At 37.1% G+C, this 25185-nt stretch overlaps 1 pseudogene; it reads right to left on the reverse strand.

Annotated features, from left to right (window-relative positions):
• Positions 1-218: 218 nt before the first annotated feature.
• LOC122108337 lies at positions 219-318 on the reverse strand (annotated as a pseudogene).
• Between the last annotated feature and the right edge of the window lie 24867 nt (positions 319-25185).

Below are 25185 nucleotides of genomic sequence, written 5' to 3' on the forward strand. Positions count from 1 at the left end.
TAGGTCCTAATATTATTTTTCTTTGGGATAAAATGACAATGTTGTCTAATTTCAAAAGTTTTGTAAAGGTTATGCTATGTAAACGCCTTTCTGAGGTGAAGATTTAATACATTGATATCAAACTAAATTTAATAATATGAATTACGTGTGTTGTTACACTTGTTATTTTGTAATCAACTTTTTAATAACTGTTTTTCATTTCTTGCATCTGAAGAATGAAAACTACGGAATACTTCACAAATTTTCATATCATCCTTGTGCAAGTGCCATGTTAATCTCTGTATTGTTGTAATTTAGGTAGACCTGCTGCGGAAGCATGTAGTATCCTAATGATGCAATCTTTATACAGGCATATATCCATGGGTGCCTACTTGTAAGAAGGAAACCTTATTGTTCCTAACAATGCTATTGATCTTATTTCCCTAAAATTCTGTGAATAGTGAAAAAATTTATATTGTTCAGCAGATTGCTCACATTTGCATTTTTTATCAATGACAATTTTAAGTCTTTTTCATTTGGAATTTGATCATATTTTCAATAATTTATAGTGAAGTACAAAGGTGTTGGCTTTTTCAAGTATTATTTATCCAACTGAATTAGCTTTGTGGAGCTAATGGATTCAAAGTAAGCCTTGCTTAAGAGCTACTTCTCACCTTCTGCAGCTGACATTTTCCCAAATGAGGTCTTACTGGCACAAATGTCTACCTGACCCTTTACTCTTCTTCCATGTAGGAACAGACCAATCAGAATATCTTACACTGAGAGCATAGATTGTCTTACTTGAACAAAACTAATCTTAGTAACAAGGGATTATAGAGAGATGAACAGTTCAGACAGAACTGTTCAGACTAGAAGGTATTTTATCAAAATATAATTGTCCATTATATATATAACATTTCAAAAGTAGCTAAAACCAAGAAGGTGAAAAAATTGTTCATATGTATGATTATTTAATGTCCTGGCCTGTCTACCATCCAACCAGACAGGAACTTACACTACTGCCTTTCTATCACCAAATATATTCATATTTGCAAGAGAAGTCCATATTTTTCTCCTCATTATTAGCCCTTAAATTAGTAATGTTTTAATCACAGTGATTTCTCTTGCCTCCAGGCTGTAAATATACAAATGGTCAGGCTTAAGGTCCAACTCTATCAAACACTGAGGTAGAGATAATGGAATAATACTATAAAAAAGAGTTGCCTTTGATACAGTAACCACAACAGAACAATGTAAAATATGTGTCTTTTTCTTATATTATATATAGTTATATATGTTATATTTATATGTGCTGATTTTATATTTCACACAGTGAAACGTACTAGAATTAGTTGATAATTTCACAAATAAATTGATATATATTTATTCCAATAAATAGAATTGGAATATAAATACTTAGGTTTAAAATGTACATTAGATAAAGAACCAACACAATGTCTTTGGTATAAAGTTGTGATACATCCTAAATGTTCGTGGTCTTCTGAATTCACATGGTAAAAAAACAATGTTGTTTTCCTCTAATCTATAAGGGAGTTTACCTTGATTCTCTGTTTATTGTTTTAACTCGCTGGTTCCAAACTGTTATTCTACATATTTCTGAACCATTCCTACTGATTATGCCCAAATTTTGCTGATAAGATGTCTAAAAAATGCTATTCTGTCCTAGGATCCCAGATCCCAGTTACCTGCATCATCAGATGACAAGGTCAAGGCTTCTCACCAAGGTTCATGCAACATGTCAACACAAAGTAATTGAAGATCCATCTCAATTTCTCATTTCCTATATTTCAGGACCCCAATTCTTGAGATGCAGGAATTAGCAGTAAGCAATTGAGAAATGCAATGCAACTTGAAAGATGAGATCACAAAATTTGAGAGTAAGTACTATAATTCAAACATTCAACTTACATATGACCAGCCCATATGAGTGAACAAGTTCAAAAAGTGTCATAAGATTATTTTTAATACCCCTCCCCTCTGATTAATGAAAGATTTTAGTACAGCATAAGTGGGCCAAAAAATAGTTCCTGGAAGGATAGAACCATAATTGGTCTACCAAGGCCCAGAAAACTTTACTTAGAGTTCAAATATAATTCAGAAAAATATTGAGAAGATCCTTAGTGCTTCAAAACACTGGGACTTCAGTACAACATGGTTCTGTGGTATAAAAATGTCACTCTCAAACCAATGATAATCTACATTTAATCTCCTGAAAGTTATTCCTTTTCAAATTAAATTTTTAAAATGACATTCGCCAAAATAACAATAGACAAGTAGATGATACTTAGTGACATTACAAGTTTTTCAAGGGTAGAGAACAAGTTACAATGGAGTTGAATTATTTACCCAGCACTAATAACAAACACGTTCAACCATTCATTAAAGTGTAGAAATAGTACCACCCACAATTTCTGTTTTTCAGTAGGGGCCGTCCAGAAATGTGTTAAGTAGATCAGCCTCCCAAATTTCAAACTAAAACGTTAGCTAATAAAGTAAATGTCATCATTTAATAAAGTACATTTTAAAATGTCACAAATAGTTGTCTTATTATGTGTAATATTATGTTTTTCCTATCTGTCTAACATAGTAAAAAATATGACTTTAAGTTTTGAATATGGGTACTCATGAGAGATGTGACAAACATAAAATCTGTCTTCTATTTCTATCATATTCCTCTACAGGAATAAATTTTAGTTATCTTCTTTTTCCATAACTTATAGGTAGTAGAAAATATTATCCCATGTAAAATAAAACAATCACACCTTTTTACAAAGCCATTTATAAAAATTGGTAGTTAGGAATACATTCTGTGGCATTTTTTAACTTTCTTTTTTACTAAAGGTTAACCTTCCAAATGGATGAGAATAAAATCATGTTTAGGTGCTTCATATCTCCAGTCTTGCAAATTGTTACTGCAGATGAGTGAATTATGGAAATATAAGCTGACATCAGTTCAAGCATATACAGGATGGAAACTCCATCAAATGTATCTAAACCTTTCAAAGTATTAATAGAGAGTTTAACAGGATGACTATCAGGAAGTTGAAACCAGAACCCAATTATAGTAAAGACATAGAATGAATGAAAAATGAACAAGGCCAAGTACAGCTAGAATACACAATTTACACATATGATAAAGGAAGTGGTAAATCTGAAAAAAAAAAAATCTTGGAGAAAAGGTTGATTGAGAATGATGGAAGGAGTGATATTGATCCAAGAGCATTGGACAATTAGATGGATATATTTAATTGTAACACACTTGCATAACCTTACGAAATTCAGTTCAAAAACACAACAAAAAACAAAAACACACAAAAATAACAACCAACTAGCAATCTCTAGAGAGTATGAATATGACCTCTCAAAATTTTAAGCAGTTAATGAAAGGTAGTCTTGGGAAAACCAAGAAATCTGTTCAAAGAGGGAAGTTTGGGATAGGGGAGAATTTTGAACAGGTTTAAATAGAATGTCTAAAATTTTATATAAATCACCTACTGCTGCAACTAGTATCTTGCTTCAACGAGTTCTCTGTCTGAACTGGATAATCCACTGGTGAGACACACTTGATACCTTGAGAAGATAGAACGCAAGAAACAAGATCAAGAACCCATTACTCCACTGGAGAGAAAATAATCCTTTATGTTTTCTCTAATCTCTCTTCACTACGTGTTCTTTATACTTTTAAGTCAATTGATTTTGAATTATATTTTTCCTTCTTTCTTCTGGCAAAGTAATTGGTCAAAGTAATTCATTAAATATTATTTCCCATTTTCATCTTTCACGCTGTTTAATTGGCCAAGCGAGTCTATTAAACTTGCCTCTTGCATTTGGTTGCCATGAAACATCTATGTTAATGAGAAGAAATCTAATGTAAAACTTTGTCTCCAGAAAACAGTCCAAGAAGCTGTGATCACAAATATTTGGCTGTATTTTTTGTTTTTTTCTTTTACATTAAAAGTCTTCTTGTGTCTAAAGTGCCCACAAAAATAAGGACTCCATCACTTTTGTTTCAATCAATTCTAACCTCAAAGATATATTTTGCTAAGAAAATGGTTTGAGAAACTGAAAAATACTGCATTTTTATTTTCTCTTAAGACTCTCCTTAGATACCATATCAGGAACAATTAACTTATTCTATGAAAAATAATTTCAATAGATCATTTTTCTCTTGGTCTTGCATTTGTTCACTAAGTTGTATGGAGGAGAGTAGAGTTAAATCACCTATACCTAAGAAGACAGTGTCTGTTACAAAAAGACAATGCTTCTATATCCTGCTTCTATGTCCTCCTCTTAGCTCTTGCCTGATTTCCAATTAATCACAGCATCTTGGCTTCAAGTCTAGTGAAGCTGAAGGACTATACGGGCTCCACCACTGCTACATCTTCGTGATATCTCTTTTAAAACTCTTTAACTTGCCTCATTTGGATGTGGAATTTATTTTCATGTCTTCATTCAATCTGTTCTGTGTTTTAGTGAGCCAAATAGGTTCTGTAAAATCACTTTACGTAGTAAAAATATTAACACAATTTATATAAAATTTTGGCCTCCTTTCACTGCTGAAGCCAATACACTTAGCTAGGGCTTCTAAAAACAATGTTTTCTTACCTTTTCCATTTGCTCAATTCTTTTCTGAACCCAAAACATTTTAGCTTATGTAATAAGAGAAGTCTTCACTATCTCATGTTAATAAGGATATTATTATTTGTGAGTCACTTAGAAATGTGAAATCATTAGTTTGAAGTATCCAATCAGATTTTTTTCTGTGTTTCACTGCTTCACATGCAACGACATTGTGGAAAGTGTTACAAGCAGAAATTTGTAAACCCAACACCTTCTTTCATTTTGGAGGGCACGTTCTCCCTAAATATTTTGACCCAAATTACCTTTTTCAGAGAATTACTGTTTGGTAATGAAAGGTCAATTCACAAATTTTGATGTCTTATTTTTTAAGAACTTTGAATTTAAATTCCAATACAACCTTGTTTTACACAGTGAGAATATATTTCCTGGGTAAGAATAATGCCAAAGGAACCTACAGGATTTACAGCAAGATTTCTGAGGTTTGTTTGTCTAGTGTGAAAACGAGCCATCTTCACCCACATTGCTCCCTCTCTACTAAGTCTCCGTGGATTTCTTTGCATGAAAACCTATTCTCCCAGGCAATTTTAACTTTTATTAATAGGCTAAGTTGTTAAAATTTTTAATAATTCAAATTTACCTGTCAAAACTTTAAAATTCTTGAAATTCCTTTATCAGAACCGCGAATTGACCAATCCTGATTCCACCTTTACCATCAAAAAGTTAACATGCTGTTTTCATGATATAGTGTCCATGCAGCTATTATTTTCCAGTGGCTTTGTATTGCCTATATATAAACATAAAAGCTGATGCTAAGCAAAATTAATTCCAAGATATAGAACCAGATTTTTTATTTGTGGTTGTTGTTTTTGATGAACTATGTGATTTGTTTTCTTTGGGTTTTTCCCCTATGGTTCATTCCTGCTGTATTTGATTTTGTATTGTGAATACATTTACCTTAAATAGGAATGGAAGAGGAAAAGCAAAATGGTGAGACAAAGGACAAAGAGAAAACCAATGCAGTAGCTACACTCACAAGGCAATATTTTGGAAATGTACATTACAACTTGTGAGGGGTGAAGGGGTGAAGGAAAACTGTGAGAAAAATGAGGGAGGGGTATCAAGTTTGAAATGTTTTATATTCACTACCTTACAATTACTGTAACCTCACTGTACATCAATTTGATAATAAAATTGAAAAAATAAGCTGGATAAAATGTAATTTCACTGTATTGGCACAGTAAATATTATTCTTTATGTAGTAACATTTTAAAAATCAATAATATTTGACATCTAATGTGAATTAATTACCTCTTCTTTATCAAAGGGTCATCAACGTGAATTTTATCCAACTAGACAATATATTCATAATATATTGCCAAGTTTTTCAATAGTACTTTCTCATTATAAAACAGAAAACAGTTTAATGGTTTGGAAACCCATAACTTTCAAAATTAAATAAGTTGTTAAGCGGACAGAATATATGTGTTCATCAAAATTACTATGACTAATAACTACTAATTTTTTTCATTCTCAACATTCCATACCTGAGAGATTCAAAACAGTACATTTTTGCATATTATGAAATTCTGCAATAGATGCCGTTTCCAATGGGGTGTTACAAATTGAGAAGTCAACACAAAAATAGCCACATTCAGGTAGAGGATAAAACTATGAAGTATCTGTAATAATTAATTCCTCAAGAGTAAGCAATTGTTTTTTTTTAATTTATTTATTTTTTATTGTGAACATACTGTACGGAGGGCTTACAATTACATAGGCAAGATAACGAGTACATTTCTTACCAAGCATTGTAGCCTCCTCCTTTGTTTCCCCCTCCCCTCCCTTCCCAGCCCCCACTGCTCCCCCATGCAATCCTCACCCCCACCAAAGTTGTAAAGTTCATTTTAGACATGACAACTTTTACTTCTCATTGTTGCAACGGGTCCATTTGTATCCTTATTTAAATGACTTGTATCTCCCCTTCCCCTCCACAAATTATACCGACATCAAATACAGTGAAAGCATGGGTTATACTGTGGGGGAGGGGCATAAAATGCAACAAAGGAATAATCTTACAAATGCGTTAGAAACAAAGGCATGAAAGGAAAAAAAACATTTAAATACATATCTTAGGGTTAATTTTCCTAACATCACCTTATCTTACTTTTTCTTCTTGACTCACACATATACTAGATATTGCAAATAAGGGAAACCATGGGACCTATGTTTCTTTGGGCCTGGCTTATTTCACTTAATATAATTTTTTCCAAATCTTTCCATTTCCTAACAAATGGGGCAATGTCATTCTTTCTGATGGAGGCATAGAATTCCATTGTGTATATATACTACATTTTCTCGATTCATTCATCTACTGAGGGGCATCTGGGTAGGTTCCATATCTTAGCTATAGTAAAAAAATGCTGCAATAAACATAGTTGTGCTCGTAGCTTTAGTGTGGTCTTGTTTGTAAACATTTGGGTAAATGCACAAAAGTGGGATTGCTGGGTCATAGGGGAGCTCTATGTGGAGTCTTTTGAGGAACCTCCATACTACTTTCCAAAGTGGTTGAACAAGTTTACACCCCCACCAACAATGAAGTAAGGTTCCCTTCTGTCCACATCCCCTCCAGCAGCTGTTGTTATTATAGTTCTTGATTTTTGCCATCTAACTGGGATGAGGTGGTATTTCAATGCTGTTTTGATTTGCATTTCTTTTATGGCTAAGGAGGTTGAGCATTTCTTCATGTGTCTATTGGCCATCCTTCTTTCTTCTTCAGAGAAGTTTCTCTTTAAGACCTTAGCCCACTTATTTATTGGGCAGTTGTTTCTTTGAGGATTTGTTGCTGGGGGATTTAACTTTTTGAGTTCCAAGTATATTTTAGATATGAGACCTTTGTCCATTGTATTAGGCCATTGTCCATTGTCATTGTAGTGAAGATCTTCTCCCAAATCTTGGGCTTTCTATTGATCTTGCTAGCTATGTGATTTGCCATGCAGAAGCTCTGCAATTTCATGCAATCCCATTTGTCCAACATTTCTTTGATTTGTTGTGTTTCCGCGTCTCTATTAAGAAAATTTCGGCCGGCGCCAAGGAGAACTAGCGTTTCTCCTACTCCATCCTGTAATCTTTTCAAAGTGTCTGCTTGACTCCGAGGTCTGTGATCAATTTGGAGTTGATTCTGGTGCAGGGTGATATATAAGGATCTAGCTTTAGTTTTCTACAAGTAGTTAACCAATTTTGCCAGCACCATTTACTGAAGAGGCTGTCTTTCTTCAATTCTATTTTTTTAGCTCCCTTATCGAAGATTAGATGGCTATAGGTCTGTAGGTTCATTTCTGGGTTTTCAATTCTATCCCATTGGTCCTGAGGTGTGTTCTTGTGCCAGTACCAAGCTATTTTGATTACTATGGCTTTATAGTAGAGTTTGACATTTGGTATTGATATTTTTCAGCAGTGTTCTTTCCGTTGAGGAGCATTTTTGCTATTCAGGGTCTTTTATTGTTCAAAATGAATTTTTGGAGTGCCTCTTCTATTTCCTTGAAGAATAAGGTTGGAATTTTGATAGATATCACATTGAATTTGTACATAGCCTTGGGAATTATTGCCATTTTCACAATGTCAATCTTTCCAGTCCAGGAGCATGGCAGTTTTTGCCATTTTCTAAATTCTGTTTTGATTTCCTTTTTCAAATTTTTAAAGTTTTCATCATAGAGGTCCTTCACTTCTTCGGTTAAGTTAATTCCTAGGTATTTTATTATTTGTGATGCTATTACAAATGGAGTTGCTTCCCTAATTTTAGCCAAACTTTTCTCATTGTTGGCATACTGAAAAGCCATTGATTTTGGGGGTTAATTTTATATCCTGCTACTTTGCCAAAGTTTTGAATCAGCTTCAGTAATTTGGGAGTGGAGTCTATGGGATTCTTTAAATACAAGATCATGTCGTCTGCAAAGAGGGAGAGTTTTATTTCTTCTTTCCCTATTTGGATCCCCTTTATGTTTGCGTCTGGTCTTATTGCTGTAGCTAGATATTCTAATACTAGATTGAAGAGAAATGGAGAGAGTGGACATCCTTGTCTTGTTCTTGAGTTAAGAGGAAATGGCTTTAGGTTTTTACCATTAAGTATAATGCTGGCTTTAGGTTTGTCATTTAGAGCCTTTAGTGTATTGAGGAATGTTCCATGGATTCCTAATTTTTCCAAAACCTTCATCATAAAGGGGTGTTGGATCTTGTGAAATGATTTTTCTGCATCTATTGAGACAATCATGTGTTTCTTATCCTTGTTCCTGTTGATGTGATGATTAGTATTAATTGATTTGCGAATATTGACCCAGGATTACCATCCTGAAAAGAATCCTGTTTCATCGTGGTGTATAATTTTTTGGATGAATTGTTGAAGTCGATTGGCCAAAAGTTTGTTGAGAAGTTTTACATCAATGTTCATCAAAGGAATGGGTCTATAGTTCTCTTTCTTTGATGAGTCCCTGACAGGTTTTGGAATGACGGTTATGATGGCTTCATAGAACGTGTTCGGTAGTGAACTTTCTCTTTCAATTGCATTGAAGAGTTGGAGAAGTATTGGTGTGAGCTCTGCTTTGAAGGCCTTGTAGAATTCCGCTGTAAAACCATCTGGTCCTGGACTTTTCGTAGCTAGGAGGTCTCTTATTGCTGTTTCTATTTCAATGCTTGATATGGGCCTGTTAAGCTGGTTTAATTCATCTTGGTTTAGTTTTGGCAAGTCAATATTTGTTAGGAAAATGTCATTTCTGCCAAGTTCTCAAACTTATTAGCATAAAGTTTTCAGAAGTATTGCCTTATAATGTTCTGAATCTTGGTTGTTTCTGTGGTGATGTTTCCATTCTTATCTCTGAGTTTATTTATTTGGGTGTGTTCTCTTCTTTTTCTGATAAGATTTGCTAAGGGTCTGTCAATTTTGTTAACTTTTTCGAAGAACCAACTCTTCGTTTTCTTGATTCTTTATATAGCTTTTTTTTAATTCTAATTCATTTAATTCTGATTTAATTTTAATTATTTCTTTCCATCTACTGGATTGGGGTTTATCTTGCTGTTATTTTTCAAGGAGGTTCTGATGTCTCATTAAATTGTTGGTTTCAGAACTCTCAAATTTGTTGATGTTGGAACTCAAAGCTATAAACTTACCTCTGAGTACTGCCTTGGCTGTGTCCTGGAGGAGCTGGTAATTTGTGTGTTCATTTTTTTGAATAACATGAACATTTGAATTTCCTTTCTAATCTCTTCCATGACCCACTCATGGTTCAGTAGTTTGTTGTTCAGCCTCCATGTGTTACCGGACTTTCTTTGATGTCTTTTGGTGTTGAGTTCTAATTATATTCCCTTGTGGTCAGAGAGAACCCAAGGTATAACTTCAATGTTTCTGAATTTGGACAAGTTTGCTTTGTGGCCTAAAATGTGATCTATTTTAGAAAATATTCCATGTGCTGTTGAGAAAAACGTGTATTCTGATGTTGCTAGGTGAAATATTTGGTAGATGTCTCTTAAATATAGATGATCTATGCAATTGATTAGATCAGCTTTTTCTGTGTTGAGTTTTTGCCGAGTTGATCTATCTAGTGGAGAGAGTGTTGTGTTAAAATCCCCAACAATTAATGTCTTTGGATCTTTTGGGGATTTGAGGAAAAGTAGTGTTTCTTGGATAAATTTGGGTGCTCCGTTGTTTAGTGAATAGATATTTAGAATTGTAATATCCTCCTAAAGGAGAGATCCCTTAATTAGTATGTAGCAACATTCTTTATCTGTTCTCACAAATTTTAATTTGAAGTCTATTTTATCTGATATTAGGATAGCAACTCCCTCCATTTATAGGGATCGTTTGCTTGGTAGATTTTGTTCCATAATTTCACTTTCAAAATGTTTGTTTTTATAGGTAAGATGTGACTCCTGAAGGCAGCAGATAGAAAGATCTTGCTTTTTAATCTAACTAGACAGTCTATGAAACTTAACTGGAGATTTAAGTCCGGTAATGTTGATAGATAGGACTGAGAGGTATTAGGGAGTTCCTGCCATGTTATCCACCTTCTTGGGGGTTACAAAAACTGGATTTTTCTATGGTTCTTGGATTCTCAGTTTGGGTGCAGTTTCTTGGCCTTTATTGTGGTCTTGTTGGTTTTCTGAGTGTAGGACATCTTTAAGAATCTTTTGTAGGGCTAGTTTTGTGGAGATGTATTGTTTCAATTTTTCTTTGCTATGGAAGTTTTTTATTTGGCCTTCAGTTATGAAGGAGAGTTTAGCTGGGTACATTATTCTTGATTGATAGTTGTTTGTTTATAGGGGTTGGCATACATCATTTCAGGCTCTTCTTGCTTTGATTGTTTCTGCTGAGAAATCTGAGGTGATTCTAATTGGTTTCCCTTTATAGGTGATTAATCATTTTCATTGACAGATTTAAGGATCTTTTTCTTGGTCTGAATTGATCCTGTGTGGATTATAATGTGACGGTGGGATGTCCTATTCTGGTCTGGTCTATTTGGAGTTCTAAAAGCATCTTATTTCTGAATAGGCCTATCTTTTTGCATGTTTGGGAAGTTATCTGCTAGGGTCCTGTGAAACAAATTACCTAGACCATTAACTTCTGTACCTAGGTACTCCAGAACCTATTATCCTTAGATTAGGACTTTTGATGGTGTCTTCCAAGTTTTGGATAGATCTATCATATTTCTTGGATTTGTCCCGGATGGTTGTATGTTCTTTCTCTAAAATAACTAGGCTGTCTTCAATCTCCGAGATTAGATCTTCTGCATGGTCTAACCTGCTGTCAAGTCTTTCTACTTTGTTTTTATTTATTTTCCCTCTAAGTGGTCAGCTTTCACGGCTTCAAATTCTTTGCTGAAGCTTTGTTTTAGATCTTGTATGAACTTCTTTACTTCCTTAATTTGGTGTTCAATGTTTATTCTCAAATCACTTAGTTGATTGGTTATGGTTTCCTTGGACTCCCATTCCTTCCGATTCAGCATTCCCTTTGTGGTCTCCCTGACTTCCCTCAGGCATGGATTCCATGCATGCCTTTTGTAATCTTTGTGTGTTCTCATCCTGCTCTCTCAATTCCTGTATTACTCTTTGCTTAGCTTCCTCACGTTCATGCCATTCCTGTAGTTTTCTTTGAGTGTTCTCAGCCTGTTCACGCCATTCCTGCCTTTCTCTTTGAGTATTCTCAAGCTACGCACGCAAATCCTCTATCAGTTTTTGACTAGCTTCCTCACGCTCATGGTATTCCTGTATAAACCTTTGGATTGCCTCCTCTCTCTCCCTATCATGCTCATACAGAGTCCTTTGATGGTTTTCAATCTTTTCCTATATTGACCTTTTGTTTGCCTCCATTGACCTTTTGTTTGCTCGTCTCTCTCCCTATCACGCTCATACAGAGTCCTTTGTATTTTTTTAGTCTTTTAATTTATCATGTTTGCCAGCAGTGTTTGTAGAGTTATTTGGGAACTCTCCTCTGGATTACTCATTATCTGTTCTGTCCCCTGATTATCATGAGTAGGAGTTGAGATACCCAGACTTGCCATTTTTCTAGTGTTTTTCCAGCTTACTCTGCCCATTTGGGATGAAAATAACACCAGTTTTGTTCTAGAAAACTGACTTAATGCAAGCATCAACCAAAGTCTGTATTTTCCCTGTCAATAGTCTGCAGATACAATCTAGTTCAACAGATACCTCTCTTCAACATCAAACAACTATATATTAATGGGCTACAAACCGCAAAGAAGAATTTGGTAAACCAGAAATTATTAGGTTTAGGGAGAGGTGTGGGTAAAAAATAGGAATAGAGTGATGTGGGAAGGCACAGGGAGATTTAACTTTTTAAATCCTAATCTCAAAGCAGGAAATAGGTTGGATAGGATGAAAATAGAGAGAGAGAAAAACAAGAAGAAAGAGAAAGGAGTAAAAAGGGACTAGAAAAAATAGAATAGTAATAATTAAAAATATTGGGTTGGGCCGAATACAAAATATTCAGAGAAGAATATAATGAGAGAAGGGGAGGGAAATAAAGCTGATGTGAATAACTTAAAAATACAAATACTTAAAATATTATATAGGTACAAAGAGGTTGTACTGCTATTAATAAATTTAAGTCTCAGAGGTTTTGAATTGAGTAATAAATTTGTGGATTAAGTGTGTACACAATGGTGGATAAGTTCGAATAATCGACTACAGGTTTATCTGAGGATGTGCAGAACAATAATTAAGTCACATAAAGAAGAACGAAAGAGAAGAAAAGGAGAAAAGGATATGAAAGAAAGAATAAAGATCAGAAGTTCAGTAGAGCTCAACCAAAAAGAAAAAAAATTTTTAAAAAAGGAAAAAAAAAGAAAGAAAACAAAACACACACACACACATATACCCCTAAAATAAAAATTATAAGAGGAAAAAAAAGTTACTAGAAAACAATTTTTTTCAAAAAAAGTAAAAATTAAAAATTAGAAAAATGTTTTACAAAAAAAGTTTTATAAAAGGTGCAAAAAAAAAGGAAATTTTTTTTTTTATTTTTTCGGAAGGGAAAGGAAAAATCCATTATCTCCCTTGTGTCCTTAACCAGCCTCTTGTTTGAGTCTCTGGTCTGCTTGTGGTGTTTGATTTTCCTGTGACTTGGTTGGTTTCTTAAGTCAGTTTTTATGAATTTTGTGATCCTCTTCCCAGGCTTGTTCAGTGGGAAAGAGATCTGCTTTGAGTATCACAAAAGAGGGAGATGGCTTTTTCCTCAAGTTTGGAGATTATGTGATGAGGCTAGGTTCTGGGTAGAGATGAGGTCTTTCAACAAACAGTAGCTTTTCCCAGGGGCTAGTTTGTCAGAAACTCACAGAGCCCAGCCAGGAGCCACTCTCAGGGTTTATGTTTACTGAATTACAATTGATTGTCAAGGCTGCTAAAGGGAGGGACCTCCTCTGGCTTTGATTACCCATTGAAGAAAGCCACTCCTGGGGCTGGCGTCCGAGCTGGGTGATTTTTCCCTGGGTGGAGCTGAGTCTGACAGGTCAGTTAGGTTCTTGTGACCTGCTAAATGCCTCTAGTTTTCTTCCAAGGCCTGAGTTGGAGCTAGAAGCTCCACTCAACTTTGTCAGTATCAAAGGTGGTGATCTCCGGTATTGGGGGGAGGAGGGGTTGCCTTCCCTCCTCTGCTCCCTGAGAAGGGGTGAGGACGTTAGGCTTCTACTCATGCCAAGTCTTGTTTCCTGGGTTGTCTCTGGTCTGCTAACTGCAGCATGAAGATGTTTGCTCCTTGTCAGTTCTTGCTGGTATTAAGTAGAATCTGCTCGCCTGCCGCGTCTGGCTCCTTTGTCCCGGATTCTCTGTTTTGCAAGTATGGTGGATTCAGCCACCACCACCTCTGCTGCCGTGGCGGTGGCAGCAGCGGCGGCTGCTGGCAAGTGCTCAAATCTGTCTCCTTGACTGGATTTTCCCTCTCTGGCCTAACTCTCTGTCCTGTGATGGCACACTTGGTGTGATTCTCTGGCTTAGGACTGTTCACTGCAACTCTAAAACTGCTTTCTATGAAAGAGCTTGTTTAGCCTCCAACTTCTCCTCCACCATCTTCCCAGAAATCTTTTTTCTCCGATTATTGCTATTGTTTCTCTTACTGTTAACTCATGTCCTCTTGGGAAATTAATGCACAGTACATACACTCACAAAAAATGATCTGAGAACCTTCTTCCTATTTAAAATTCACCTTAATTTACAGAGCACTTAACAAGTTTGAATAAAATGTACTCAAGAATAAAGTATCCATAAGCAATTTAAATTTCATATTTTCTCTTTACTAAGTTGTCTCTGAACCATGTGTTACCTCATGTCCAAAAGTGTCCTTGGGCTATTTCAATGAAGACAGAAAATATTCATTTTATCTGGAGCAGCACCATAGATTTTTACTGGAAGTAATTGAAAGTAACTGTTACTAGATGTGGAAATTGATCTCAGGAGAGAAATTGAACATAGAGGAATGAAAAAGTTCAAGTTAAATTTTGCTTTCCTTTTTACTGTCCAAGAAAAGAATCCAAGGCTTGAAGGAAAATCTCTCCCTGACATTTTTGAGTGTGTTCTTTACTCATGTAAAACTTGTCTGTAAACTTCTGGTTGAGAGTATTACAAAGGAAACAATATGCCATTTGAAGGCCAGCATAAAACAAAAGTAAATAACTTTGTTTTAAAAGTGTTCTACTGCAAAGAAACAAAGATATGGAGGTTTTGAAGTGTCTTATGGATGGATGTTTCACTCCTGAGATGATTCTCTTGTTGCAGGAGTCAGTTATCAATTCCTTTAGTCTGGTCCTGAGTTTTCCATAGCAATAAAGATTTCAAAAAAGCAGGATACAGTGAGTATGATCAGAAAAACCAGCCTCTACTCAGACCACTACTCCTTTAATGAGAGTCCCAAATAAATACCCAGGGTTTGTTTTGTTTTCTTATTTGTTTAGTTTGTGCTGGTTCTGGGGCTGGAACTCAGAGGCTGGACCCTCTCCCTGAACAGTTGTCTTTCTTTTCCACCTGCCCACAAAGCTAGTATACTACTGCTTGAGCCAAAACTCCACTTCTGGCTTTTTTGGTGTTTAATTACAAATAAGAGTTTGACAGACTTTCCTGCCTGGGTTGACTTTGAACTAAGAGAGTAAGAAAGCTAAGTGACATCAACTGCATGGACCTCTCTTTTTTTTTTTTTTTCTTTTTGGTCTGGTCGTGGGGCCTGAACTCTGGGCCTGGGCCCTGACCCTCAGCTCTTCAGCTCAAGGCTAGTGCTCTACCACTTGAGCCACAGTGCCACTTCTGGCTTTTTTCTTTTTGCTTATGTGGTGCTGAGGAATCAACCCAGGGCCACAGGCATGCAAGGCAAGCACTCTACCACTGAGCCACCTTCCCAGCCCCTGGACTTCTCTTTTGAACCAAGAAATATTAGATGAAGTTTACTATAAAGCTAATATGTGACAATTTTTAAAGAAGAGAATGTGTTCAGAAAAGAAGACATAACTTAAATAACTCAGCAAAAGTAGGTGCACTGAATCCTTTGGGAAGATTACTATTGACTTCCTCATTCCTTTGGGGAAAACTTAAAGCCATATTTGCACTTTTTTGTTGGTTGTGGGGATTGAACACTGAACCTTGGGCACTGCCTCGCAGCTCTTCAACTCAACTTGAGTGCTCTCCGACTTTAGCGACAGCCTCACTTCCAGGTTTCTGGTGGCTAATTGAAGATAAGTGTTTCTTGGACCTTCCTGACCTGCCTGGATTTGAACCACAATCCTCTTGTCTCACCCTCCTGAGTAGCTAGGATTACAGGCATGAGACACCAGCATCCGGCTCATATTTGCATTTATGTGCACTGAATGACACTATGTAGCCAAAGAATGGAAATTTGAACCACATGATGACATTGCAGCTTTTCAGTGAATACTGATTCTTGGATCTCTCCCATTGCCTTCAGTCCTGAATGTGATTCTTATTGTCACACTTCATGAACTCTTAATTAAAAATAATCATTGTGCCATATGTCTTGCCTATCATTTCCTATGAGAATCATGCATGAACTAAACTCTTCCCTAGGCCTGAATTCAACACCTCATACCATTCATAGTCATGTTAAATATATAATTTATACTTACATCTATATATTCAGTATATATTGTGTTTGTTGGTGTGATTCATTATGTTTTATTATTGATTTATTTATTTAGTATTTATTTTACTAACTGTGAGTGAACCTATAACATTTATTACATTTATTCCCATCTATTCCATAGCATGTAACTTTGTAGACATATTATGAACTTGCACAGAAAAGGAAGACAGGTGTCACACTTAAATTTACACCAGGAAGAAATTTTTGGCAATGATGGGACCTGATCTGAAGGCCTGAGAGGCCCAATTCATGAATGGGTGAGTGTCAGCACCACAGCCTCTAGCCCATTCAGCTGTCAAGTGGATCCCAGAACCTAGATTCAAGCCCCAGGTTTGGGCAAAATAGCAGTAACTTTCTATGATGATGGTGGTATATAAATAAATATAAATTTAGGTATTTAGGTAATGCCAGAGGTGTCTATTTAGTATTCAATGTCATATACTACCTTCCTACCGATTCTCATGTATTGAGTGAAGATTCCATTTAATCAATAATATTTTTTTTTCCTTTGGCTCCGGTTGTGGGGCCTGAACTCTGGGCCTGGGTGCTGTCTCTCAGCTCTTCAGCTCAAGGCTAGTGCTCTACGACTTGAGCCACAGCACCACTTCTGGCTTTTTTCTTTTTGCTTATGTGATGCTGAGGAATCGAACCCAGGGCCTCAGGCATGCAAGGCAAGCACTCTACCATTGAGTCACCTTCCCAGCCCCCAATAGCATTCTTTTAATGCATAATAAACTATGAATTAAAATCAATTCATGTCCTGGATTATTGGGTCTAATTTTATGCTAGACTCATTGCCAGACTACTCATCCAACCATGGAATTGATCACATTCCTTTGGTGTTCCTATGGACAGGCAATAGTTTCTTCGGTTCTCCATCCCCTTTTAAGTGGTATGATTGGGTTTTGAACTCAGGGTCTAGTGTCCAGGTTGGCCTATGGCTTCGCTGACAGCCTGCGAGCTTTCAGCAATGCCAAGTGACCTATAGGTTGCAGCCATGTCATTCAGACCCAGGATGGTAACCGTGCAAGGAAGAAAAACAAAAACTGCTGAACTTCTGTGGTTTGCAGCGTTTTTTGGGTGGTGTTTTCATTTTGTTTTCCTGTCAACCCCCTAAAACTAGGACCCAGGATGGCTGTGGGTCCAGAGGCTGCACCATCCCAGCCTAGGGTTATGGAAACTGAGGCAGAGTTTCCACCACCTAAATTCAAGCCCCGTGCTTAGCAAAAATAAATAAATTAATTAACAATACTACTGAAGCTCCCTGTCTTGGATTTCATGCCATTTTGTTGTATGCCAGGCCAGGGATGTCACCTTGGGATCTGGGTAACTCTGATGCACTGCATGGGGTGGGGGGGGGCTAAGGAAAGGGAAGCTCTCCTGCCTTGAAGACAAGCAATTCAAACCTGTTCCCTAGGCTTGAATTCAATCCCCATCTCTGGAGAACATAACATTTATAGACATGTTTATTATATGATTTATATTTACATCCATATATTCAGTTTATATCATGTTTGTTGGTATGATTCATGATACATTATTATTTATTTATTTATTTACCATTTATTTATGGACTGACTGTGAGTGCATCTATAACATTTATTACATTCATTCAAATCTATTCCATAGCATGTAGCTTTGCAGGCATATTATATACATCATACCTGACACCCAGCACTTGCACAGAAAAGGAAAACAGGTATCACACTTGGAATTTTACTCCAAGAAGACATTTTGGCAATGCTGGGGCCTGAACTGAGGGCCTAGAAGGCCCAATTCATGAATGGGTGAGTGTCAGCACGACAGCCTCTAGCACATTCAGATGCCAGTTGAATCCCAGGATCTGGGATCAACACACAGGTTTGGCCAAAATAGCAATACCTTTCTTTGTAGACGGTGGTATAGAAATAAATATATAATTAGAAATTGAGATACTGCTAGTGATGTCTTTCTTTCTAGTATTCAATGACAATAATACCTTTCTAGTGATTCACAGGTATGTAGTGAGAACTCTATTTAATCAATACTATTCTTTTAGGGGCTGGGAAGTTGGCTCAGTGGGAGAGTGCTTGTCTTGCATGCATGAACCCCGGGTTCGATTCCCCAGCACAACATGACCAGAAAAAGCAGGGAATGTTATTGTATCTCAAATGGTACAGCACTAACCCTGAGCTGAAAAGCTGAGAGAACATGCCCAGGCCCAGAGTTCAGGCCCCACTACTGACAAAACACACCCACACACACACACACACACACACACACACACACACACACACACGTATTCTTTTAATGCATAATAAACTATGAATTAAAATCAATCCACATCTTGTGAATACTGGGTTTAATTTTATGTTAGACTGATTGACAAACTACTCATCCAACCATGACATTGATCACATTCCTCTGGTGTTCCTATGGACAGGCAATAGTTTCTTAGGCTCTCCAGCCCTTGGTAAGTGGCATGACCAGGATTCGAACTCGGCCTAGATGTCCAGATTGGCCTATGACTTCGCTGCCAGCCTGCCAGCATTCAGCAATGCCAGGTGACCTACGGGTTGCAGCTGTGTCATTTGGACCCGGATGGTCACCATGCAAGGAAGAAATACCGAGAAACCGCCAATGATCTTCAATTCACGGCAATTTTTCAGTGCTGTTTTCAATTTGTTTTCTTGTCAGCCCTTGAGGCCTAGGATCCCAAGAATGGCTGTGGGCCCAGAAGCTACACCCTCCCAGCTTAGGATGATGGATGCTGAGACAGAGTTGCTACAACCTGAGTTCAAGCCCCGTGCTTGGCAATATAAATGAATAAATAAATAAAATAAAATAAAATTGTAATAAAATATATAAAAATAAAATAAAATAAATTTTAAAATTTTAAAAACATTAAAAATACTAATGGAGCTCCCTGAATTGGAATTTGTGCTCATTTTTTTCTGTCAGGCCTGGAATTTGAACTTTCAGTCTGGGAAACTCTAATGCACTGTGGAGGATGGAGAAACTCACCCTCTTTGAATACAAGCAATTCAGGCCTGTTCCCTAGGCCTGAATTCAATCCCCACCCCTGTTAAGTAATATTCATCCACATTTGAAAAAATGATGAATATCTACATAATGATGTTTACTGCATATTGCTTTAAATGTATTTATTTTTGTATTACTCATTCATTATATTTATTGATTATTACTACACTTATTACACGTATTAAATTTATTATATCTTATGAGAAATATACAGATTTGCATATGTATTATATATCTTACTTCAGACCCAGGACATTCACAGAAATTCTATAGTAGATGCTCCCATGCTTATAAAAACAGAAAGAACACACCAACCAAAGTCTAATTTATCCCTAGGCACCCCAATGGCTCACATCAGTATCCTAGCTACTCAGGACCCTGAGAACTGGAAGATGAAATTTCAAAGCCAATGAAGGCAGAAAAGTCTGAGAGTAATCATGTCCAATTAAATGGCAAAAAGCCAGGCTACAGGTACGGTTGAAGTGGTAGAAAATCAGCTATGAACAACCAAGCCAAGAAAGAGCTGAGTTCAAGTGCAGGGAAGGGGGGCAGAGGGATAAAAGGGAGAGAAATCCTCCAAAAACAGCGACCGAAACAGCAGTACAAAAATCCCACCTAATTTATGGTACCAACCAAAATGGAAAAAAAAAATAATGAAGCTTATGCAGTTGTATAAATTTACATGAGCACATATGCTCTTAGGTGCACTTCAAATCTATGTTTTTAATTATATATATATATTAATAATGCATATATATAATATATCTTTAAACTAAGAAACCAGCTAATGAATAAATACTTCTAAATTAGTGCCTTAATCATGGCATTATTTATATTAAATTATTTATTCTAAAATTGTATTCCAAGTTTCTTTTCTCAGAATCAATCTTTAAGAAGTTTGTTCACGTTCCAGGCACGGGTGGATCATGCCTGTAATTCTAGCTACTCAGGAGGCTGAGGTCTGAGGATGGCAATTCAAAGCCAGCCTGGACAGGAAAGTCCGTGAGACTCTTATCTCCAATAAACCACTAGAAAACTGGAAGTGACTCAAGCATTAGATCGCTCACATTGATCTGAAGAGTACAAGGATAACCCCTGAGTTCAGGCCCAAGACTAAAAAAGTTTGTTCATACAGATCATAAAATTCTAACATTCTAAGCTTTATGAAACTTTTCTGCCAGAGTCTTATGCTCTTTATGCAAATACTCCACTACTGAGCTACATCCCAGTCCCAAAGTTTTTGTTTTTCATTTTACAATCCAGTTTATTCCCAAAATACTTACAATTACCTACTGTCCTCACAGAAATGAGTATTTATTCAGAAACCCAAACTTTTGTGCTATCAAGAATCCCCTAGTGTATTTCGTGGTAGGAGCTGAGGAAAACTAACATGACACAAATGCAGAGAGTTTATAATTATAGAAATAACTCTAAATAGAAATAAATTCAACTCTCCCGACCATCTAAGGACAAATGGTGTCCTTATTTTCATTCTCACTCTTCATGGCAGATGGTCAAAGTAGAAACTCCAATGTGCTGTGCTGAAATGTAAAAGTTTAAACACCATTTTTGAAAAAACTCATGTTTAAAATCAAAATATATCAAATAAAGGCGAAGTCAACTTAAAAACATTAAAAATGCTAATGAAGCTCCCTGGCTTGGAATGTGTGACAGTTTTTTGTCTGCAAGGCCTGGGATTTGAACACGGGGTCTAGGTAACTCTGTTGCACTGTGGGGGAAGGGGAAGCTCACCATGCTTGAAGACCAGAAAGTCAGGCATGTTCCCTAGGTGTGAATTCAAGCCCCAGCCCTGAAAAACCTACTCCTTATATACATTATAAGATAAGATTGAACTTCCATACAGATGTTCAGCCTATATTATGTTTGTGGCAGTTATTCATTGTATTTTTTGTTTTATTCATTCATTTACCGTTTATTTTATTGACTGTGATGATACCTAACTATGTATTATATTGTTTACATCCTATCACATAGCATCTAGATTTGTAGATATGTTCACAATCATGCCTGACACCCAGGACTCTCCCAGGAAAGGAAAACAGGTGTCACTCGTGGCATCTTAATCCAAGATTAAATTTTTGGCTGTGCTTGTATCTGAACTCAGGGCCATGCAGACCAAATTCATGAATGGGTGAATGTGAGCACGGCAGCCTCTAGCCAATGAAGCTGTCAGGTGGTTCCCAGGTGCTGAGATTGTGCCCCAGGATTGGCCAAAATCGTGATACAAGGATAGGCAGACAGTGGTATACAAATAAATATATATTGGTAAAAACACCATAGCCGCCTATCTATGATTGAATGACATACTACATTCCTATCAACTCTTAGGTATTTGTTATACCACAGTTAAAGGAATAGTATTCTCTTCATGCTTAATGAACTATTAAGATCTATCAGCGTCCTAGGATTATTGAATCCAATTTTAGACTTGACAGATGCACAAACTTCTCTTTCAATCGGTACTCCTAAGCATAGGAATGGGTCTCTTGTGATCTCCTGCCATTGGTAGGGGTCAAGACCTGGATTTGAACCCGAGGCCTATGTTCACAGGTTGGCCTATGAGTTCCCTGATAGCACGCCAGCTTTCAGATATGGCAGGTCAGGTCCAATTTGCAGCCATCTCATTCAGACCCAGGATGTTCACTGTGCAAAGAAAAAAACGTAAAACCCTCAGCCCTCTACAGCTTGCCACTTTTTGTTCTATGCTATGATTTTTTTTTTCTTCCTGAAACCCCTCTGGGCCTAGGATCCCTAGATTGGCTATGTGTCTGAGGGTGCCCCACCCTAGGGTATTGAAGCTGAGGCAGAGTTGCCACGACTTGAGTTCAAGCCCCATGGTTGGCCAAAAAAAAGAAAAAAAGAAAAAACTAATAATTAATTATTTAACTAAATTTAAAAAAATAAAGCTCCCTGGTTTGGAATTTCTGACAGTTTTCTTTCCTAGCCTGGGATTTGACCTCAAGATCTTGGTAAATCTGTAGCAATGTGAGGAAAGTGCAGATTTGCCACTACTTGAGTTCAAACTCCGTGTCAAGCCAAAACTAAAAAATTAAGTCACTGAGCTTGGCAGGGGGAGTAGTTGTGGAGATGGGAGGGAAGGGATGGTAGGGGGAGAACAAAAGAGGAGGCCACAATGCTCAATAGGAAATATACTGCTAATGTAATTGTGACCCCTTCGTACAACATTTTCACAATAAAAAACATATAAAAACAGAAACAATGTAGTGTACAGAGAAGCACTTTGGAAGTAAGGGAAGGACGTCTGAATAGCTGTACAAAATTCTACACTGCTTTTTTTGAATGTTCAGTATGTTACTGAATAAAAATAACTGCTTCCACTAAAAAATTAAGTCACTGTCTTGGAACTTGGCCAATATTTTTACCATTTGTGGGATTTGATCTCACCATCCAGGTATCTCATTTGCACCATGGCCTGAATGAAGGCCCTGCAATGGAAAAGATATTTCTATACATGTGTGATATAGGATATATACTTACATATGTGTGTTTATTACCTATTATGATTTTTATTATTGACTTTGTGTTTATTTTATTTTTTATTTGATTCATTTATTTATTGTTTATTTTATTTACTATTTAATACACATAATATTTATTACATTTTGCACACTTATTATAAAATTATACACAATACTTTAGGACATTGACTCATTTTTCATTAAAACTTTTTGTGTTGAAACAAAATACATAATTAAATGGAGGCATTTGTCCTAGTCTTCACATGTTTAGAGTATCTATCAAGGATGAGCTTTTTCTTTTTATCTTTGAACACCTTCCTATAGGGATTTCTTTTATGATTTATACTTAGAAGCCTTTTCTTGAGTATAGGTAAGTTGTAGGATAAGATTGTAAGGGCAAGCCTAGAAATGTCACTTAGTGGAAAGAGCTTGCTCAACATGCATGAATACCAGGGTTTGAATCTTCAGTGCCACATACTCAGAAAAAGCCAGAAGCAGTGGAGTGGCTCAAATGATAGAATGCTAGCCTTGAAAAAAAGAAGCCCAGGACTCTCAAAACAATAGGCCAGATGCCGGTGGCTCACACCTGGAACCCCAGCTTCTCTGGATGTGAGATTTGAAGACCATAGTTTAAAGACAGCTTAGGCAAGGAAAGCCTGTTAGACTCTTATGTCCAATATACACCATAAAAACCCCATGTGGCACTGTGACTCAAGTGGTAGAGAGTTGGCCTTGAGCTGAATTGCTCAGGGACAGGGCCCAGGCTTGATACAAGACAAAAACTGGAAAAAAGTAAGGGTTAATCAAAGTACTTTTCCTATTTGCTAATTAGGAGAACATTCTCTGGAAAATGAACGCTGATGTACACCAGAATTGGAGTCAGAGCTTAAGGCTCAAGTGTAGCACATCCATATGCCCAGCCTCTCAGACTCTAGCATTATCACCTTGTGTGCTAAAAGGGTCTGAAAAGTTCAATGTTGAAAGGCTTAATATGCTCCTCAATCCCTTTGTGATAAGCAGTTGACTTGTATTATCAATGTAATTACAGTTCTGAACCTAGCAGAGCACCAGTAGCTCACACCAATCATTCTAGCTAAGGAGGCTGAGGTCTGAGGATCACAGGGTGAAGCCAACCAGGGCAGGAAATTCTATTACACTCTGACTTCCACTTCTGAAAGGTCAGATGTTCAACAGCTTCGTGTGTTTCCATTGGTGATGAGAAGTTACTTGCACTCTAAATGTTCTTAGAGTTTTTGTGCTATAGAAGGAAAGAAACGTCACTGACCCATCCAAGGTTCAAATGAAGTTCTCAGGATTCAAGCCCTAGCCCGGCTAAACGAAAGAACTCCAGTGTAGCACTGTATTTGAAGGACAGAAAACAGTTTCAAAAGCCACGCTATGTGCAGAGACCTAGGCCTGTAGAATTAGGAGGCAGAATGTACACACTCAACCGGGAATTGAGCTGCAAAACCACTTAATTCATTCATTCCAGGCACAGCCAGCAATGGGGGGGGGGGGGAAACCTGAAATATTTGTTAGAGTTACACCAGGGTCAGGCTTTTCTCAGCCTCTTCAAAAAATGACTAACCTTCCTCCCTCAGGTGAAGGGAGTATCAGGCTATCTTAAGGGTACCAATAGAGAGTCAGTTTAGTGGGGGAGAAGGGAGGAAGAGACCAGAAAAACCCTGCTCTCTGGTCTTCTATCTCTGCCAGTCCTTTCTCTTGCCTTCATTCTCCACATCATTAATGCAAATCCCCAGTCCAAGGAGAGGCAGGGCCATTTCTCTTCTGTTTCCAAGCACCTGAGTTAGAACCTGGCTTTGCCTTCTTGGCTCTGGGCCCCTTTGCTGCCTGAGAAATGGGAAAGAGACAGTCTTCCTACTTTGCGGGTGAGTGAAGGCAATGCTGGTGGCCTGGCACAAGGTACAAGGCCTCATGACTGGGAATTGTTCCCTTCTTTCCTCCTGACATCCAAGACCAGATTCATGTATTATTTTTCTATCTATCTATCTATCTATCTATCTATCTATCTATCTATCTATCTATCTATCTATCTATCTATCTATCTATCTATCTATCTATCTATCTATCTATCTATCTATCTATCTGTCTGTCTGTCTGTCTGTCTGTCTGTCTGTCTGTCTGTCTGTCTGTCTGTCTGTCTGTCTGTCTGTCTGTCTGTCTACCTACCTACCTACCTACCTACCTACCTAGCAATCTCTTTGACATTTCTTGGGTTGAACTCAAAGCTTGAGCACCGTCCCTAGCACTCTACTACTTGAGCCACAGCACCAATTCTGGCTTTTGCTGTGTATGTGCTACTGAAGAATAGAACCCAGGACTTCTTGCATGCTAGGCAAGCACTCTCTCACTAATCCACATTCCCAGCCCCCTCATCTTTTCTTCTTAATCATAGTTTTCACATATGTATGCTAC

The sequence above is a fragment of the Dipodomys spectabilis genome, unplaced genomic scaffold (assembly GCF_019054845.1).
Source record: "Dipodomys spectabilis isolate Male_0828 unplaced genomic scaffold, ASM1905484v1 ptg000057l, whole genome shotgun sequence".
Classification (NCBI taxonomy): domain Eukaryota; kingdom Metazoa; phylum Chordata; class Mammalia; order Rodentia; family Heteromyidae; genus Dipodomys; species Dipodomys spectabilis.